The sequence below is a fragment of the Protopterus annectens genome, chromosome 1.part2 (assembly GCF_019279795.1).
Source record: "Protopterus annectens isolate FY-2018-M chromosome 1.part2, PAN1.0, whole genome shotgun sequence".
Lineage (NCBI taxonomy): Eukaryota > Metazoa > Chordata > Ceratodontiformes > Protopteridae > Protopterus > Protopterus annectens.
In genome coordinates, this window is record NC_056727.1 from 1,185,270,008 (window position 1) to 1,185,292,777 (window position 22,770).

Genomic DNA, 22,770 nt, shown 5'->3' on the forward strand with positions numbered 1-22,770 from the left:
TTTTCGTCACCTTCAACCAGATCCAGGTACATGGTTCCAAAACTGCTTCTACCGGTTTGGTCTGTCTTTTATCTGAAAAAGAATTAAACTGCAAAACAGATTTATTCATTAACAGTTTCTTTATATAATTAGCTAATGAACTGTCAGCCTCCTGCTCTGCAGGCATGAGAGCTTTCCACTGAGGCACATAATATGCTCTCCCAAAAAACATTTTAGAGGGAGTCAAACCCTTTACATTTATTTAATTCTAAGAAATCCATACAAATAGTGTGGAATGGGTATGGTGGTATAGGAAAACGTCCTTGCTTGGTTTTAAATGCTCCTTGTTCATGGTGCTTGTTACAGGTATGACAAGCTGCACAAAATTTTTTTGTATAATTTATGTACCATATGTTTGGAATATTCGATTTACTAACTGTACCATCCCCCTGTTGAGACACGGCTCTGCCCATGGCTCAACAAAGCTGCATATCTAAATAAATTAGACGGCAATATTTTTTTTTTCTCTTTGGAAATGTACAGTCCATTTTCAAGAATTGCACCTCGTTTTACCCATTTTTGTTTTTCTGCTTTTGTAGTAAGCGTCTGCATTGTTTTTAACATGTCTAAATCTAAAATCTCAGAGGGTTGTAATTCCTCATTCAAAAATAAAGTTTCTGAGTCTGAGGCTGCTTGCTTTGCATCTGCATCAGCTCGTCCATTACCTTTTGAAATCTTATCCTGTTGTTTTGTATGAGCTACACATTTACAAATAGCTACTTTGGTAGGTAACTGAATGGATTCTAATAGCTCTAAAATAAATTGTGCATGATTAATAGGTTTTCCACTGGATGTAATCATTCCTCTATTTTTCCATTGTTGTGCAAATACATGTACTGTAGAAAAAGCATACTGACTGTCAGTATATATGTTTACACACTTGTTTTTTGCTAAAGTACATGCTCTCGTCAAAGCTATCAACTCTGCTGCTTGTGCAGATAAGTTGTGTGGTAAGGATTGAGCTTCTAAAATTTCAGTGTCTGTAACTACTGCATATCCCACCAGATTCTTCCCTGTAGGACCCCTTCTGCATGAGCCGTCCACGTAATATGTCACCTCAGCATTATCCAGGGGCATATCTGTAAGATCTTGTCTAGGTAAAGCTAACTGTTCAATTTCCTGCAGGCAGCTGTGTGGTGTGCCCACCGCAGGAGTTGGAAGTAATGTCGTACATCGTTCAATTGTCATATGAGGTTGGCTCAGCAGTATAGTTATACATGAAAGATGTCTAGCAGGAGAAAGGTATGCCATTTTCTCTTGCAGTAAAATTATTGCAACTGCATGAGGCACTCTCAATGTGAGAGGGTGGAATAACACCACTGAGGCCGAAGCCTGCACTGCCATTGCTGCTGCAACTACTGCTTGTACACAGTGAGGCAAAGATCATGCCACTGGGTCTAACGGTGATGAATAGTAAGCTATGGGGCATTGCTTATCCCCATGTTGTTACGTCAATACTGATGTCATGTACCCTTGCTTACAATCTACGGTCTGAAAGAACCGTTTGTGATAATTTGGAAGTCCTAAAACTAATGAAGAAGCTATCAACTGCTTCAGCCTGCAGAAAGCCATTTCTGCTTCTGTTGTCCATTGTAAAATATCTTGTACTGCCATTGGTGTCTTATATATCAAATCAGTCAGTGGAGCAGATTCCAAAGCATAATTTGGTACCCAGCTCCAACAAAAATTAGTTGTACCTAAGAAAGACATTATTTCTTTCTTAGTTGTTGGTTTGGGTGCTTGCAAAATTGCTGTTTTTCTTTCTTCATCTAGTATTCTCCCTTCATTGGATATCACATATCCCAAGTATCTAACTTGTTTTCTCCAAAGTTGTAACTTACTTTTGTTTACTTTGTGTCCTTGTATTGCTAAAAAATGTAATAATGCTACAGTATCCGCCCTGCACTGCTGCTGGGTGGGGGCTGCTAGCAAGATGTCATCTACATAAAGTAGAATTTGACTACCTCCCGGTGGGGTCAATCCTGCCAGGTTGCTAGCCATTTATTGTGCAAATATTGTTGGGCTCTCACAATATCCCTGTGGTAGTCAAGTATATGTATACCTTTTACCCTGAAATGTAAATGCAAACCAATATTGACTATCAGGATGTATAGGTATTGAAAAGAAAGCATTGCTAATATCTACCACAGAGAAATACTTCTGTTGCGGTTCCAAATCATTCAACAAAGTATGTGGGTCTGGCACCGAAGGTGCTCTAGGTATTACTGCATTATTTACAGCTTGTAAATCTTGTACCATCCGCCATTCCCCGTTTGCTTTTTTAACAGGAAATAGGGGTGTATCACATGGTGAATCAGGAGATTCTACCAGTACTCCTTCTTTGAGTAATGCTGCTATTATAGGCTTAATTCCTACTTCTGCATCCTTTCTCAAAGGGTATTGTCTTTTCTGTGGTCTAAAAGCTGACTTTGGGGTAATTGTAACTGGTCCTGCTGTTTGAATAAGCCCTACATCTGACTTACCTGTTGACCACAGAGTTGTTCGAATTTCACACAAGGACTTTTCTTTTTCTTTTAATAAAAATGCTAATCAGCTGTCCTCACTAGATTGCAAGTGTACAGCTGTATGTGTCTGTGTCAACCAATTCAGTTTTTGTTTTTGTATCCCTTGTCCTGACAGTTCTAAATCAGTCTGTTTCTCCCATCTTGTTACTTTTTCTCCTAAGTCTGCCCATTTAACACTTTTATTCTTTGTAAAGCTAACATGTGGCAACCAATTTGATCTATACAATGCAAGAAATTCTTGAGGTAATGAACAGCTAACTACACTGTTCCCCTCAGTATCCCAGTACAAAGTACGCAAAACCAATCTAGTCGCACGATTTCTAAACAGTTTTTGCTCATACTCTCTATCAGGTCCTGGTGTGGTACAGTAATATAGAGTACAGTGTAACAAATGCTGTTGATCAGGGTCAAGGGAGGGGGTTTTACTGATGGCTATGTTCATCAGCTCCTTGGTAGCTGCCCCTGGACCAGTTGTGACTAGGTCCTGGCTGTACCAATAAAAGGTTTCACCCTCTGATCGCAGTACAAAAGTATCCATTTGTCTCTGTGCCTCCATACCTTGTACAGTTGGAACTACTGCTATGCCAAATATCTGCATAAGGTCGCTGCCCAATAGGTTTACTGGACACTTTGCAGAAACCACTATTTTACTTCTCTGGGTCATACCTGAAACAGGGTCAGTTATTGCTATAACATGGGAGAGTGTTTCCCTGTATAGCTCTCCATTTGCTGCTTTTACTAATACATAATCAGGTGATTCAGAATGTTCTGGTAACTTGGAGGGGTGTATCAAAGTCCGTGATGCTCCTGAGTCACACAGGAATTTGACTTCCCTTCCCTCCACCAGAAGTGTCACTTCTGGTTTTGAATCTGCTAGGTAGAGCTCCAGGCTCAACAATGCTAAATCTAAAATTTTATTTCCATTTTCATCTAAGTCAATTTGTACTTCCTCTACTCCTTCTACTACATTGGTATTTGTCTTTTCTATTCTAGCTGTTACTGGTGATTCCTGACTTTCATATGATGTATCCTCACTATCATATAGTCAGTCCTCATCTCCTTTATCTTCTGTCATTGCTTTCTTATTTTATTTACAGTCCCTAGCTAGATGGCCTTTCTTTTCACACTTGAAGCACTCACCTCTCTTTTTTTTCTTTCCTCAAAATCTTCTGATCATTTGTCAGACTGTTTGTTTCCCTGGGCATTCTTTTTCTTGCCCTTTTTACCTGACTGTAATACAAATACTTCAGCTCCATCTTCAGTAGTGAAGACTTGCGCCTTCTTTTTCTTTTTACTATTAAAATGTCTTTCAGCATGTCTAGCGTATTCGAATAAGTCTTGCAGCCTCCCTGTTCGATGATCTATCATATGCTTCGTAATGAAGCTACTAATAGGTGCAATGCAACCTTTCAAAAATGCATTTTTTAATTGTTGTTCATATGGGGAATCATGTGTTTGGTTCTCAGGAACCGACATACCGCTATGATTATTAAAGCATTCTAATAATCTAGCATAATATCCATCTATTGTCTCATTTTCCTGTTGTATGCATTGATTAATGCAAGTCCAGTCTGCTCTAGGTTTCCATTTCTCAGAGATTCTGTCTGTCAGACCTTTCACTCTGTTGTCTAAAAATGTTTTTGAATTTCTAAGCTTCTGTTTTTCTACGATTTGCTTCCTCAATCCACCTGTGTGCTTGAGGTATGCCTAGTTGGTGCTGCTTTTTTGCCTGACCTCCTGCATCAGATTTAAGCTGTTTAAGGAGTTTAACTAGTGAAAGTTTATCTAGTTTACCATCAAATTCATATTTGTTAACCCATCTTGTATAATAACCTAACATATCAGCATGCTGAAATTGCATGTATTTTGCCTCTTTGGTTAGGGGTGGATCTTGCAAGGTTTTAGTGCACTGATTACCCATGTCAAAGAAAATGTTACGTAACCCTTTTTTATCACGTGATGTCATTTTCTTAGTTCCTGTTTACAGTTTATCTAGAATAACTGTCTACCTTATTCTGTTACCCTGATCTATGACAAAATGTACAGTACTTCCTTTTGTCCCTGATCTGCAAAACAAATCTTGACAATTATACTGTAACCTAGTCCCTGATCTAAAACAGAAAAAAAGGCAAATTCTTCCTACCTGAGCCTCCTGGTGATGAAAGTGTTCAAATTCCTCTCTTCGGCCACAGATCAGAAAGTGGACAGCCTCTTTACACACAACAATTCAGTCGTAGGTCTTTTCACTCAAGAAGAACCATTTTGGCAACTTCTCCTCTTGATTTATTACCACCCATACACTCTGACCTGTAGCTTACCAAGGGAATTCCATCTCAAAAGGACCAAACTGTCAAATAAATTATTAAAAATCAGACTGTAAAATCTTTAGGCTTTTTAAAATGACAGTCACCAACACAGGAGGTTCAGATGCAAAAGTTTACTAGTGTACACCAGGAGGCAAAAGACCATACAATACAAGTATAGAATTTTGTCTGACATGATGCAGGAAATACACAATTTTATATAGTCTTACATTCAAGCTGTGCCCACTTTACTGACGTGGTTAGTCACAAGGCACCTACATCACTATGGTCTACAATATTCTATTCATAAGAAAAAGCTGATGTTATACATTTTAAAAGTTTTCCCATGGGAATAATACAGCCTTGCAAAGTACCTGGTTAGTTATAATGTCTTTCTGTAAAATGTTACTCTTTCAAGGTCTCAGGCCTGCTCGAATACAATAGTTGGTTCAGTCTTGTAATACACTTCTTTGTTCTTCTTGCAACATTACTTTTAGCAGCTGTGCTTTATCTCTGATAATATTCGCAAGGCCAACTATCTCAGAGGAAGGAAAAAAGATTTTCAATGCTTTATACATTCATTTTCCTGACCCAGCAGATAATCATTAGTGAAAAACATAAGCTTGCTGAACTGGCTACTGCCAGGGTCAGAGTTCAAATACACTGCAGCTCCAAAGCTTCAAGCAATTACATGTAAAATCATTCTTATTGCCATATTGTAAATAGAATAAAATGCATTATATACTATTTGCTTTTCAACTAGCACTTTATACATGTTCAAATACATATTTTTCTAACAAAGACAGACAAGACGCACACAGGGGCAGTGTATGACACATGTGGCGGGGGTTACACAATTGACGAGGACGGAGGTTGAGATATCCAAGGCACATGAGCCCACAGATGGCAACAGTGGAACTGATATCCCCACCCATAGGCAGTTGCCACTGTTCCTTCACAGCCCAGGACGGGGCTGTGCTGGGGGCTGTGCAGGTGGGACAACGGGCATGCCCATAAGCTGTGCCACCCGGGCCTCAAGCTGGTGTAGGGGCCCAAGAACAGAGTCTTGGATCTCCCTTCGCACCACAGACCAGACACCTTGGAGGGTGAGTGGACGGGCTCCTCCGGCCACGCTTGCAGAGGGGGGACGGGCCCCATCTCCTGCAGCGCTTCCACCCGAAGGTGGCACAGGGCCACTGGAGGAGGGTCCAGCCTGGGCACTAGTGCCAGGTGCAATCGCCAGCTGAGGTGGGAGAGGTGGGTCCGCTGGAACCTGCCTTCCCAAGCGTTCTAGGTTTGTGAGTATGTTATGTTAGTTTGGGTTAGTAGCATATTATTCCATTCAAATTAGTTGTAACAGCATGCATTGGTATTCCCATTAAACAAACACCCAGATATTAACACCATTGAACAACGGGCATATCAATATCACATGCATTATTTGAACAGAAATACACAATCAAACAACATGCAGGGTTGATTAATGGCAACAGGCCATCAGGTTTGCAGGTATGAACAGGGCACATGCAACAACGGACATGCATATATTTTTGAAACAACAGGACAAATGTCCATGGTTAATGAAATGTTCACATACCAATATTTAGTGGGTTTTTTAATTTGCAATTATAGGGTGGGGTGGAGAAAGAAAATGATGACACATTCATAACTTAAAGAAGACCTCAGAGGACCAGAAAACTGAAACCAGTTGCCACTCCGAAAGACTGTTTCTATAAGAGTGGTATGCTAGTATTCCTTCAGTAGTTGTAGTATAAACAAGGTATAATTTACCAGAAAGAGCTGTGTCCAAAGGCAAAAAATCAGCCCTTAAAAGTCCAAAATTGCTTTTAATAATCCACAGACAATAAAAAGAAATGGCTTTAAGCCTGGCATCCCAGGCTTTATCAAGTTGTAACATGCTGTGTGGCCATCCCCTTTATTTATACCACAGGATAGGCCATACAATTAATCATTTAAAAATTTTAACACAAATTAATCAGTCAAATGACTATTTTAACAAATATACCTACACAATGATTAAAAGATATACAGAATAAAATAAGCAATACAATCTGTGTGTCACTTGAATTAAAAATAATACCATAATGCGTTAAAAATATACACGCATACTTATTCTGTATATCTTTTAATCATTGTGTAGGTGTATTTGTTAAAATAGTCATTTGACTGATTAATTTGTGTTAAAATTTTTAAATGATTAATTGGATGGCCTATCCTGTGGTATAAATAAAGGGGATGGCCACACAGCATGTTACAACTTGATATAGCCTGGGATGCACCAGGCGAAAGCGCTCGTTTCTTTTTATTGTCTGTGGATTATTAAAAGCAATTTTGGACTTTTAAGGGCTGATTTTTTTGCCTTTGGACACAGCTCTTTCTGGTAAATTATACCTTGTTTATACTACAACTACTGAAGGAATACTAGCATACCACTCTTATAGAAACAGTCTTCGAGTGGCAACTGGTTTCAGTTTTCTGTCCTGGATTGTTTTTTTGTCTTCTTTTCACATTCATAACTTATACATTGATATACATTTGTAATAGAAACACAATTAACTTGTGGGTGATAGTTTCCAAATGATTTTTAATTGACTGTCATGCTAGACCTGTTACAGATACATCACTATCCTAGTTATTTTGAATTTGATCAGATACATCATCCTGCTACACTTTGATGACAGGGCAGGGGACAACTGTGGATGTTTAGTATGCCAGACAATCATTCATTCTATTTGAAAATTGTTGACTGTCATCACCATATACAGATTTTGGCTTGAACATTCAAGATTCAGACACACTGAAATCAGTTTGGGATGTTAAGTTTTAATTCCCACATGCATTTAGTTCTGTAGAACCACACTGAGGCTTATATATTCAGGAGTTATTACTACTTTATTTATTGATACATGACCCTTTCTGTCACTCTCACACATCCTGCTATTTCACAGTTCAGGTTGGTACTTCTAGGCTTTATTCACATATTAGACCTGTGGTGATTCAAACACTTTCCAGCAGCCTCACTTCTGTCATGATTCAGCATTTCAACAGGGGATATATCTCAACATGTGATTACCTCAGCTTCTGAAGCTGTACTCTTGAGACTACTGCAGGTTATACTACATTTAATTAATGGTGGGACATCTATATTACAGCACTATTTATTTCTATCAATTATATTTCCAGTTTCACTTGCATACTGATGAACTTGTTGCAGCCATACCTGCAGACTTTCACTTGTTGCTTGCACATTCTATTACTTTTAATCAATACACTGCAGTCTTCTGCTACATGCTACACTATAATATTTATTTACAAGTACTGGGTGGGGTTACTAACCTGCATGGTGGCGCAGCAGCCCTCTTGGTCATATGCCCTTCGATTCGTAGAGCGGACACCTGCAGCTGTATACAAAACAAGTAATATTGGAATACACATCTCCATGGTATCAGCTAGTTGAATTTCTTACATACATAAGTAAAATGTCACTTACTCAGTAGTGGGGCGTTGGGTGTATCCCAGGCCTCCTGGATCCATTGGGTCAACTGGTCTTGTTTACGTCGCTTCAGGTCCGCATGGTTGTGACGAACCTGCTCACCAGTATGTGGAATCCCAGTAGCACTAGTGAGATCATGAGCCAACTGGTCCTATGCCTCCGCCCTGTATGCTCCCCATGAGACCTGGCCCTGCATGAGTTGGGCCTCATGATGGTGAACTAGGAGCCAGACCATGTATCTGGACTCCTCAATGCCCCACCGCTGTGCTCGAAAGCAACGTCCCTCCCCTACTCCACCCATTCTGCCTGCAGGTCTATTTTACAATCGTTTATGCTGTGTATTCCCGCCTATGGGGCTTATATATGCCGATTTTCCCACACATTTCTATGATTGGCCATTTTGGAATTGTATCTACTTCACAGAAACTGCTTTATCATGCTCCATTTTGGATTACATCCTATATATATGCTATTTCTGCATTCCTAAGTACTGCTGTCATGGCTTAGTGGTTTAGTACCTTGACTCTAGTGCATGTTATCCTGGGTTCGAATCTGATTTTTAGTTTTTATGACTGTCTAGAAATGAGTTCAGGACCTGTCAATCAAACATGCCAAAGGCACTTTTAAGCATTTAAAACCAGATCTGCGCTTGTTTGCGCGGAGCTAACACATGCGCACCAGCGGTTAGCTTGTGGGCGCGGCACGCACCTCCGCGCAAACTCTGTGCGCTGGGTTAAACCTTAATTGGCTAGTAGCACGCATGTTCAGCTAAGCACAGCTAACGCATGCGCACCGGCGGTTAGCTTGTGGGCGCGGCGCGCACCTCCGCACAAACAGTGTGCGCTGGGTTAAACCTTAATTGGCTAGTAGCACGCATGTTCAGCTAAGCACAGCTAGTTGCACACAGTTTGAGCCTGTTAAACCAGTGCTTAGCTATGGGCAAGCAATTTGCAGCCTTTGACACACTACTCAGCTACGGGCACTCTGTCTCACTCCAGTTTAGCTATCAGTACATTTCTAAATATTTTATTATTGTATTACTTGGAAATGTATGCTCCATTTCACAAAAGGGAATACTTTTACATTTGCACAATACTGTCAGGGGCCTTTTTAGTGCTTATTTACAAAGGTTGTTGTGTGGGCTCGAACCTTGCCTGCCTGCTCTTAAGCCGACCACTCTACCGCTATGCTATTACTTCTTGGCTTACTTTGCATATTTAGTTCTTATATCCTTTTCCACTGATTGCTAACTGCAGTTGCGCTAGTAGCACACCAGCGCCAGCGCGCATAGTAACAAACATTCTGAGGTTTAAAAAAAATAAAACAGTTTTCATTTTCATTTTATAACATCTGTTCACTTTTTACATTGCTGGTCTGTGGGGGCATGTGTTGTGTAGTGTGTTTATTCACATTTCCATGGCCTCTCTTGTAGCTGTTTACTTTCTGCCATTCCAGACTTCCGGGGGCATGTCCGCTTGCAGGGCTTAGCCTACAGACACGCCCCCTGCTGTCTTACATGGACCGTGTAAGAGTTACAGTGTGATTCAGCATGCCTCATGCACCTCATGCATATGCATGACATGCTGACATCACACCGTTTAACTGCAGCCTCTGTGTAAGAGTTATAACTCTTACACGGAGGCTTCCTGAATCCTGCCCATATACATAAACATACACACGTGCAATATGTGTGCATACAATGAATTATTTATAATAAACATAGTATAGTTAAGCATTATTAATGTGAACATTGTTGTAAATGTTGCTCAATGATTTACTTGGTCACTGTTACACACTGGCTATGTGTTGCACGTGCAAGCTTGGTCAATGTCTTTCTGTCAGTAATTTTTTTTTTTTTTATTGATAAGTGCATTTAATAATTGTTATTATATTTGCTAGTGTAGCCTAAGTTGTGGCTGAAAAGGGTCCTGGGATCAGTTCACTTTCCTGGTTACCAAAGTATAAATAAATATGAAATAGAAAAAAGGAGGGGAAACATGACAGAAATAATTGAGGAACTAGTGAAGCACATTTAAAGTTTGCAATCATTAGTGTGAGAGAAAAATCCTCCCACTGAAGGCATTGGGAAGTAGCAGAGAGACTAAGTTTAGAGTCCTACTACTTGTCACTTGTAAATGTACAGCAAGGCTCATTTACTGCAGTGAGAGTTTTCACACCTCAGCTTGAGAGTATGGGGGAGGGTTTATCAAGTGTGTTAGAACTACAAAAGACTCCTCTTACAAAAAAATGATTTTTATCTGCTTTCTTTTGCTGCAAGTAGCTAACAGCTATTTATAGCATAGAACAAACTCTGGCAGACACACAAATGAGCTCAGTCAGGTAAACATAGAGGCAGCTCTGTTACAGAAGGTGTGTTTAGATGACAGTGCTTCATGGTACTGCCATTATATTTTAATGGCATGAGAAAACACCACTTCCTTATGTCTGGCATGAGTCATATAAAAAGGACTTGAAATGTATTCTGGGAAGAAGGAAGGAAAGCAAGAAAATAAGATCACATTACCAAGGTAGGCCCCATCATCTGCCATTTTGACAGAAACACATTAAAATTGTAAAATAAGCACTTGGAGTGATTTTACTCTCTTAAAGTACAACTGCAAAAGATGGGTTATCAAAGTTCTACACTGTCATGGGAATTTATGATTCTACACATTCCTCCAAGAGAGCTTTCCAGATCGCAAACTATTATTTGTATGGATATTTTTTTGCTGATGAAACTCTATATAGCCACAAATTGGCTAGAACCACATAAGACATCATGGAATAATTTTAAGCTTGTGGCTATAAAGCATATAGTAGCACATAAATTACTTCTGAAACAAACTAACAAAAATATTAATAACCCGAAAATATGGGAAAAGGTCTTCAATATTATATTAGCATGATACTGATTTTAGGAATATATTAAATATAGGAAGCATTTCATGTAGATATTGTATAAATGGTTTGTAGTAGTTATAGTGTATTATGTGTGTGATGTTTATTGTATTTTTGTAATGTTTTTGGAAAATATATTTCAATAAAAATTTATTATGGAAAAAAAAAAAAATAGCTCAAAAACAAAGATACAATAAAAAATATGTTTTTTGAGTTCTAAGGTGGAGTTTTCTACTTTGGAAAAAATAGAGCAAGCAACTACTAAACACTAGGGATGCTACAAACAGAGTACCATAACTTGCACCCTTGTCACAGCAAATGTCAGCATTAACCCACTGTACTGACTGCCAAACTGGTGCAGAAATGTTTTTTATACATATAATGAGGACTGCAGGCATTATTCAATGCTTGCAACAGTTTGTGCATAACAAGAGTGAGGGACAGGACACATAAAGCATACTTCTCAATCTTGCAGTATAGGAAATCTACCCAAAGACAAAAATAATGGTGGGACAAAGACACAGGGATGGATTTTAATTCTCTCTCTTAAAAAACATAGAAAGTTGCTAGAATAACAGCTTTGGCTCTAGAAATTTACTGAAGAATATGAAGTGTGAAGTTCGAATGCCTTGCATTAAATGACTGACAGTTATCAAAGATGAATTACCTGGTATTGAAAAAGGAGTCATGAGGGACATTCTGAGAATACAGAGCCAGGTATGTGTGTGTTTCATTGTTTGTATGTGTGTGGAAGAATGAATCGGGAGGGTGCCTATGCCATTATGATCCATGGGTCGACAGTGTTAACTGCCACAGGAAAGTGCTGGTGATTCAGAGAGATGCAAATTAGCTAATAATTATGTCTTTCCTCATTATAGTTAATGTGTTTCTGAATTGCAAAACACCACATCCTGTAAACAGAGCCTTTTTACCTCAGCCCTTACAATGTGCAGTGTGATTCTTTCTGAATCTCCAGAATAGGTTCATAGGTTCATAGGTTCATACTAGGCTATCTGCCCTAGGGCATTTATAAGCCTAGCCAGAGTGTGTTTGGCTTTTGCCACCCATTTTAAACTAATTTTGCTATGCCCTTTTTCGAGGTTAGTATACTGTGCCTCTGTCTAACAGTGACACAGAAGTGATACCCAGGGTAAACCTACGATCTCCCATCCACTCATCAAGATTCCTCTTGAAGAGAGACAATGAGGGACTCTGCCTAACCTGGACTGGGATTTTATTCCAGAGTGAAGGGAGCCTCTGGGTTATGAATCTGTCCCTCCAGCATGTCCTATTTATTTCAGTGCTGAGGTTCAAATCTCTCGAGCGCATAACTCGATGGAATTTGGATTTTCTGAGGTGCAGCATGTCCATTAATTCCGGGTTGGACATGGCTTTATATGTCAGGCACAGATCGCATCTGAGCAGGCGGTATTTCACTGAGTAGAGCTGGAGTTTCTTTAACCGGGCAGCATATGGCATCTGTTTGATCCCTTTGATCCTCTTGGTGAGGTACTTTTGGGGCCTTTCCAGTTGCTGCAGGTGTCTGGTAAGGTACATCCCAAAAGGAGCATTGTACTCAATTATGGGCCTGATGAGGGATGAGTAAAGAGGCACGATGACCTCCCCTGATCTAGATGTGAATCCCTTCATGATTAGGTGGGCTATATAAAATGTTTTTCTAACCACTTTGGCCACGTGGTTGTCAAATGAGAGATTGCTATCAACTTGGGTCCCCAGGTCCCTAATTACTTCTTCTGTACTTAATGGGTTACCACCTATGTGGTAATTTGTGGGCACTTTGTTTTTGCCAAAGGGGATGACAATACACTTTTTGGCGTTTAGCTTGAGGCCATGGCTCTGGCACCAGTTGTCTGTTTCTATGAGGCCCTTTTGGAGGATGCTTGTGTCAGCTGGAGTGTCCATTATGGCACCCAGTTTGCAGTCATCTGCAAACTTGGTCAGCCACAGTCCTTCCGTGTTGGCCTGTACCTCCGAGAAATATATACCGAACAAGAGAGGTGCCAGGACTGAGCCTTGTGGGAAGCCACTTGTAACTGATTTGGAGCCTGACATGGCTCCAACAATTCTAACCATCTGGGTTCTGTCTTTGAGCCAGTTTGCAACCCATCTAGTGACATAGGGGTTTATATTTAAGCTGGTGAGCTTATCTATAATGCCCAAGTGGGGTATTGTATCGAAGGCTTTTGTGAGGTCCAGGTAGGCTGTGTGGGCCACCTTCCCCTCGTCAATGGCCTTGGTGACTGTTTCAAAGAAATCAACCAGGTTTAAGAGGCAGGATCTGCCATTAACAAAGCCGAACTGGGTAGGATCCAGTGTCTGTAGGTCCCCAATATCTTTATTTATGAGGTCCATGATGATCCTTTCCATAGCTTTGCAGACCAAGCTAGTCAGGCTTATGGGGTGATAGTTTCCAGGATCCGTTGAGGCAGCACCTTTGTGGAAAAGGACCACTGTTGCTGTACGCCACTCTTTGGGTACATATCCTGTAGTAAGGCTGAGAGTGAACAGTAGCTTTATGTTTGGGTTTAGCTCTTCTTGGAGTTCATGTAGGACGCAGCCCGGGAAACCGTCTGGTCCCATTGATGCTGTGTTTTTTGATTTGGAGAGGGCCACTCTTACCTGAGCATCTGAGATGTCAGGGGGGCAGCACTCTGCTGGGAGAGATATTTGCCCTTTTGGTGGGGGGGTTTGCGCTGAACCTGTCAGCTAGGATGTTAGCAATGTCTGTGGGTTCGGTGTATTTTTTGTCATTTTGGACTAATTCTGAGCATATCTGGGTATTCCCACCCAGGTTCCTAACATAACTAAAGAAAGCCTTGTGATTATCCTTAGTGTCCTGTGCAATTTTTCTCTCGAAGCTGGCCTTAGATGATTTTATGAGTGCCCGTTGTTTTTTGCTAATACTGATCAGAGATGCCTTCCCTTTTTGGGATTTTGCTCTTTCATGTAGTAGCTTCCTCCTTCTATTGTATAGTCTGTTTATGGCTGGGATCCACCAGACAGGACGTCTGCCTTTGGAGGATTGGGACTTGGTTTTATTTGGGATTGAATGATCCATGCATTCCTGAAGGTGTTCATAGAATGCGTTTATAAAGGATTCTGTGGTCTGGGCCATATTTTCACAGGCCCGGGGGCTTTGAAGGATTCCACCTCGGTTTTGAGGAGTGTGAAATTTGCTTTAGAGAAGTTTTTCACTATGGTTTTCAGGGCAGGGGGTGGAGTCGGCATGTGAATATCCAGTGAGATTAGTTTATTGTCTGATCTTACCAATGAGGGATACACTTCTGGTCTGGAGCATAGAGTCCCCATGTTGGTGATGATCAGGTCCAGTATGTTTTCCCCTCTTGTGGGAGTGGTAACAAGTTGTTCCATAGCATTTGAGTTTATAAATTCTAGGAACCTTTGGGCTAGGGTGTTGGAGCTAGAGTAATGCTCCCAGTCTATGTTTGGGTAGTTGAAGTCGCCCAATATAATGGTGTTTGGAGAGAACTTCATATTTTCCAGTGTTCTCAGGAAGGCCGAGTGAGGTTCCTGGGTTTGGGAGGGTGGTCTGTAGCAGGCTATAAACTGGGAGGCAGTTTTACCCACTGTTATTTGCACGTGGATAGTCTCTGATGCTTCATGCTGTGCCACCAACCTGGAGGTGTGGGTATCTTTGACGAATATTGATACTCCCCCTCCTTTTGCAGTTCGGTCCAAGTTTTGGGGCCGAAAAGCATGGTATGAGGTATAACCTGGTAGTACTGGGGTGCTCTCGGGAGCCTTGAACCAGGTTTCTGTTACTGCACAGATATCGATGTTCTCCATGCTAAGGAGAGTTTCGAGTGCATGCATCTTGAGGTTTAGACTTCTGGCATTGAGTAGCATTACTCTTAGTTTCTTATCCCTTGTGATACCTATGGAGCTAGGTTTGTCTTTTGAGCCTTGCCTAAAAAAGGCACTATGAGGGTAGCAAGAGCCTTTGCCAATATCCGAAAGCCCAGGGGTGACAGGTGCAAGCCGTCCCGAGCAAAGCATCGTAGCTTGTCGAGCATGTCATCCCAAGCTGACAGGCATTGGATCCCCTTTGAATGACACCAATACTTAAGCCAATTGTTGAAATTGATCATCTTATCTTCATATTGTGGCATCATTCTTGGTGAGGGTAAGATGCTACTCAAGGTCAGGGTCATACCAGCCTGGGCTACAAGCTCAGAGAGCTCCTCTATGTCTCTTTTCATGTAGTGCAGGGAGGTACATCTCAGGTCATTCACACCAGCATGGACAATGACTGAGTCATATTTGTACTTGCCTTGGAGTGACCTGAGTGCTTGTGTTATGTGGCAGATCCTAGTGCCCAACAGGCAGCTCACCGTGACCTTCTCCTTGTTCAGCCTGGTGAGTGGGATGTCAGTGTGCCTGACGATAGAGTCACCTATTACAAATGTATCAGGTGTGTTGTTTAGCCTTAAAGGCTGTGACTGTTCGGCACACTGGCTTTGTGAGCTATGTGTTGCACGTGTTTTGTTTTGGGGTAGCGGTTGCTTGGGTGTCTGCTTTGGAGGTCTCTGCTGCTTAGGCAGATTTTTATTTAGAGCCTCTGAGTATGTTTTTGTGTGTTTATGTGTTTGGTTTGCTGTCGTGGTAGGTCTATGTGAGACTGGAATTGTAGTGAGTGTGGTTTCCTTCTCCTCCTGACTGGTTTCACGAGTACTGAGTTGAGAGAGCTTAACCTCCAGTATGGCTATATGGCTGCATCTCTCACATGTGTTGGAATTTGTTGAGAGGAGGAGAGGGTTGTCTGTGTACATGAGGCAGTTGTAACATTGCCTCAAGATTCCCAGATTCACCAGCTGGACCGGAGAGGAGATTGACAACTGACCTTTGGACATGCTAGAATAGTATTGGGAATTCCTTTATAATTGAAAAAAAGGGCTAATGGGGAACAACGTACTCAAGGGGAGTTTGTGAGGGTGTGGTGCTTTTAATTTTTAGTGCTGACTTATATAATTGCTTTAGTGAGCAAGTGCCAGGTAACTTAAATGCAATGTGTTACAGGTAACTTAAATGCAAAAACGACAAACAGTAACTTTCTTTCAAGTGAAACAAGGAAATAAGTACAGTAAGCAATGCAGATATCACTAGGGATCCACAGAAGTGCTGAAAAGCCGCGTTTTAGGTGGAATTAATGTTTCAGGGAAAAAACAAGCAAACAAACAACAAGCATACAAACAAAGCTAGATTCAGCAGGCCTGTATCTAGTCTATGCTACAGCAAACAAGGTGTACCAATTTCAGTAAGAAATAGTTCAAATATGCAGGCACTATAAGACTTTAACCAGAAATTCCCAGCTCAGAAGGGCAGAGTCCTGCCTCTCCTCCCACAAGAGTGTAGACCACGAATCTTCTTAATGTAAAATAACTGGCCTGAAGCCCAAGTGCTTAAACCAGAACTAATACACTTTTAGAATAACAGACACACTGAAAATGATGTAAAATGTTTCAAAGTTCTTCACTATGTTATGCAAACATTCTTCTAAATAAGTTTTTTAAGCAGCCTTTTGGACTATTTAAGGTTTTGTTTGTTTGTGTCTTTCGGCTTTTCCCGGTTAGGGGTCGCCACAGTGGAACTCCAGTCCGCTAATGATTGGCAGTAGAGTTTTACGTGCTGGCTTGCCAGGCCTAATGCACAGCCTTCAACGAAGGAACGCCCATTCACGCATGTTGCCACACAGAAGATGCTCTAACCGGACAGCGTCTTACTGTGAGGCGACAACACTAACACAGCACCACCACTGCAGTAAGCTTATTAAAATTACTGTTTTGTTTTTTCCAGAATTATTTCGGTAATGAGAAGCATGGGAGTTTTATAAATGCTCATTTCTATGACATAACAAATAACATATTTACCAAATGTTTGATACAGTTTTAAAATTACAATTTTTTCCTTAAGTGTAATAAAAATAAAAACTGATGTATTGCACTGTAAGTTCTGCATCTTTTCTATGTATCAATTTCCATCATATTGAAAGGCAGAGAAAGAAAGGGAGGCAGGGGAAAAAAGAGTTTGTAGCATGTCATATTATATGAAAGTTACTGAAGTACAAGCTGTAATGAAACTTAGTTATTGTTTATATCCAAACAAAGCTGAGTGTACCAAACTGTGTCATCATCACACACACATCCAAAAAATGTGTTATTCAGAGATTTAACTTTAATTACATTGCTACAAGCTGCATGAATCCCTTTAACATATATTTCAAATGTGCAAGAACTATCTCCCAGTGGACTGATACTATGACAGATGTTGTCCAAATGGAGGTACCTTTAATTATCATGAACTATCATATCATTAATTTTGTAAAGTAAACTACTGATGTTGCAGAGTATCACATTTGCAGATTTTTTTGTACCATTTTACAGTGCAGTGCATTTGTACAGACTAGGTTACTCAGAACTTAGTGACTTTATGAGAATTATAAACTGTTATCTTTCTTTTTAATAGTTTGAAGTTCACTATAATCATCTGCTTACACTATGTTATGTAGTACAGGTTGTTTCACAATGTTTGAAAGGTGTGTCGTACACAAAACATGATTCTGTGGAATTATAGTGGCAGCTATGATGTGGCTGTCTGACAACACTGAATGCCATGCAGGCTGAACTCAGCAAGTCCCCTTTATTGATCAAACCCATGAGGTCTGACTATCACACTTATAGTATCCCTCAGCATTAATACATCACTATTCAAGCAATGGGTTGTTTTATTAGTTCCCAGAAGTTGTAGATTACATCTCTAAATTATTAATTTCCTCATTAAATAAGCCAATGTGCCTTTTCAAGAGTATATGCAGCAAAATAATAAAAATTATCTCAATCAGGCAAAACTCATCCTGTACTCATTTAAAACAGTAAATTAAACTGTCTATACATCTAGCTCTTACTTTATATAATTATATCAAAACATCTTCCAAACAAGCACCTAACAAACATATGCAAGATTCTAAATGCTTAATCTATGCAGAAGTATAATTTGTTTATTAACAACCATTGCACACTTCATCTGTACTATCTCAGCTTCCCTATTTGAAACTCATCACTACAGGCCTTTCCTTAACCTACTGGTTGCATACCCTACCATTACCTAGCTATCATATTCTTTATAAACTATATATTTTTAGCTTACTCAGTTAAACTTTAGTTACCTTAAATCATGTACTTACTCAAACTCAGAAGTGTAGATGCCTCAAATTTCTTGCATTTGTGTCTGCACATGTAAATGTCTAAATACTACATTCAATGTAAATATTAGCTATCCTCAAGACATCTGTATAGTCAATGTGTGCATCACTGTCTTTACTCTGGTCAGTTCTAAGAATATATGTGAATGGCAATGTAATAATAAAATACATATCATGTACAACAAAGAGTTTTTCCCTGGGCTTCATCTAAGAAGGGGCTATGCACAGGTGGACTTTCCTGGTATACAAATGCAAATAAATAATTAAATAATCCAAGCAGCTGCTCACGGATCCCAAAGCTCATAATTTTTTTTATTGGAGATAAAATGAACAACTATTATTATTTTTTCATTAGGCTTATCTTCAGAACCATAGATATTAATTTGGATATACTATTTTTTTCAAGCACTCTTTCTGAGAGCAAACATATGATCACCCAAAGCATGCATGCATGCAAACCAACATGCAGACATAGACACACTCACACACACACACACACACACACACACACACACACACACACACACACGCACACACACACACGTGCATACTCACACAACCCCCCCCCACCCCTACACACACTCAAAAGAACCTGCCCACTCTGCAGTCCTCATTCTGGATATGTGTTCTAAATCCAAGGTCACTATTGCTTCTGGAAGAAGGGCATAATGATTGTCACAGCTGTAAAGGTCTGCTGTTTTATGTCACATACCTGGGCATTAAACAGCCCATTTTTCACTGGCTGTCTCTTGAAAATTCTACTGACACAGTAATAACATTTGAGTTCATATCACATCACAACATGTGAATTCAATGGATTATCATTCATAAAAATAACATATGTACTATGCAATATATATATAAAAAAACAGACTCACTTGCCACCATGGTGCAGAGGGATAAAGCCCTGAATGTCCTTCAAGTGACCTGCCTTCAATTGATGAATGGATTTTGGGGAGGACAGCCTGAGAAGGATGCCATTGCCACTTCAGCCATCCCCTTGGTGAGGGAAACAGAGCTTTTTCATCAGTTGGGTAGCACCTAGTTGGAGAATTGTGTGTTGCACCTATGCAACAAAAGCCTGCTGAGCAAATGCTGATAAGGAGAAAAAATGCTTAGTACTATTAGTAACTCAGAAACTAGTGTGAGTGTGTCTGTGTGTATGCAGGTGTGTGTGTGTGTGTGTGTGTGTGTGTGTGTGTGTGTGTGTGTGTGTGTGTGTGTGTGTGTGTGCATGTGTGCGTGTGTGTCTGTCTGTGTGTCTGTGTTTGTGTGTGTGTGTGTGTGTGTGTGTGTGTGTGTGTGTGTGTGTGTGTGTGTGTGTGTGTGTGTGTGTGTATGTGTGTGCATGTGTGTGTGCATGTGTGCGCACATGAATGAGTGTGCCTGCATACATGTGTGTGCGTGTGTGTGTGTGTTTGTAGACATGCACACCTTCTCAAGAATGGGCAGCAGTTTGGAACTCAAGGGTGCTGCCAGTAAGATGGATCTCTGGGTTATGTCCCGCTACAGGCCCCACTAGTGGGCCTACTCCTTTCCACTTGAGTATCACCACTGGAAGAATGAGTTCAACATTGGCTTCTTCAGTAGGAATGAATGTGCCATGTGCCTCTTGACTAGCCCAGAGATGCCAAGCACTTACCTTCATGAAACAAGTGGGTTAACTAGGTTCTAGTAGTAGACCTATCAAGAAAGGTTTTACAGAAAATGGATGACTACAGATCTGCAAATGTAATATGCTAAAACCTAGTCATTGCAATTAACCAAATTTCAGCACAAATAAAAGAGCATTACCATATGGGTTTGTAGCCATAAATATTCCACATCTCTCAACTGTTCTGATTTTCGCAGAATGTCCTGATTTTGCCTTTTATTTTTGGTCTGTTTCTCATACATTTGTGGTGCTCTGGCAAACCATTGACAAATGAAGTCACTAAGTAATGATATACATTTGATTTTCAGATTTCATATGCATCAGAAATGCATTACAATGTAAATACATGTATTATTCCAGCAACTTTCTTAGTTTATAGGAGCAATATTAAAAATGCATCCTGATGTTGGTGTTTTGTCCCTCCATTATGTTTGTCCTTGTCCAGACTTCTTGTACTTAGAGATTGACAGGTATGATCAGTCATCCCTATGCTCCATTTTAGTGACTTCATATATTCTCAGCCCATTAGTTTATCACTAGAAGATGGACAACACTGGAGAAGTGAAATCCCAGTCTCCAGTGTGCTGCAGTGCTGGATTTGTTTATTTTTGTTTTGGTTTTGTTTCCTCATTTAATCATTATAATAGGAACCCATGGGGTTGACTTCCCTTTATAGAGTGCCACTACTAACACAGATAATAAAAGCAACAAATGCAAAATAATACATAATAATCGGAACATAATAATAAACATTGCTTAAAGAGAAGTCTTAAAATATTAGGCAAGCTCTGACTGACAATGAAGTTTCAAAGTAAACAACAGTACAACAAATGATACACCTTTCGATCATTTAAAAAACTATAAAACAGAATCTACTAATAAACTAAGGATACACCATAAATGCTAAACAGTTCTCATAGCATTATTTTTGCCCAAATGCTGAAGCATGTTTATCCCATAATATTCATTTTACCTGGCCTGCTAAAGCATGCTTATTCATGTGCAGTGAAGGTAAGTGTGCATATATAATTTTAATGGCATATAAAATGTGAATGAATGCTTAGAGGTTTGTCAACTTTAAAGATGAAATAATCACACTCTGGAAGGCCCTTAACTTTTCAGCCCAACTATCATTTATAATTATGTTCCTCAAGAGAAGAGATTAAGCACATACATTGTCTGAGCATTTAACATTGTGCCATGTGAAGGCAGTAAGTATATAACTAAGTTAAAATAAAGCTGCAGTTTCACGTGACTAAGATACCTACTGAGTCCAAAAGTCAAAAAACATGTCACACATAAATTTAGCATGAGGAATGCTGACATATTTCCAATATGCCCAGTATGAATATCCAAATTCTTAAAATGTGGACTTGTGGGAAGTTAGATGCTAGTAAATATGTATTGGGCCTATTAAGTTTCAGCTTCATCCATACAGAGCTGCATCTGAGGTCACTTTTAATCCTCATAATCATTACAAAAGAAAAAAAGATGATCACCAGCAAATGTACCGATGCTCAGTCACAGTCAACTAAATCAAAGGCCTTAAAAGGATCAACAGCTAAAGCTGATGTTGCTTTATTACTTTCCAAAACCTCATAAACTTAATAAATAAGTAAGTAAGTAAATTCAGTTGAGATGGTTTGAATGTCATGGACAAAGCAGTACCCATGCTGGTGCACAGCCTCGCAAATATGTTAAGAAGAGAGTGAAATGAAGACATTTGTTGATGTTTTCAATTGTTTTACTCTTTTTCTTCTTGAGAACTGATAAGACTCTGATAGCTTTCTGACTAGAAGAAAAATAACTGTGCAATATGGAAGTATTAATACATTGAAAAGTAGACCTATTAAACTGGAAAGCCCTTTTGCAACCAAACTAATATCATATCCAGTGACATCAAAAGAAAGACAAGGCAGGTAGTAAATGACCAAATACTGCTGCAATATCATCTTCATCTAAAAAAACAAGTATAAAATCAGACTTATGTTTGGAAACAGTCATCATTTTATCCTTCAAGGTTTCAGCTTGGTAATTTTACTAGCAAGCTGATGTTTTTCTTGGTAATCACTCTGAGCTCTAGTACAGCACTCTCAGTGTAATTTGTATTTGTACTAGAAATGATGCAAAGTGCGTGCTCCTTTCTCCATAGTTGGACGGCTGTGGAGTTATTATGCTCAGAAAAAGGCATACAGGAGAAGTTTGTTTTTCTGCAATAAAAAAGAAGAAAGAAATGTGTTTTAAGACTTTTTCTTTGGGTTGAAGCATTGTCTATCTTTTCATCCAATTGATGGTTCACCAAATTGCAACTCAAGGTTATTAGTAGAGCTAACATTCACAGAATGCACTTCTTCTCTTGCTAATGGAAAACCAAGTCAGCAAGCTCACTGAAACTAGTAAGGAGCAAATTAGCATTACCTCGACAAAATCACTGTGCAATATTTTCCTGTGACAGGACAAATTATCATGCAAATGGTTGATCAATGCATTTTACATACACTTAATCTGGTTAATAGAAATCCTGCTATATATGGAAATGATCAGAAAATTAAACACTCTCATCCATTTGACCAAACTAAACTTTGTGGTATGATTTC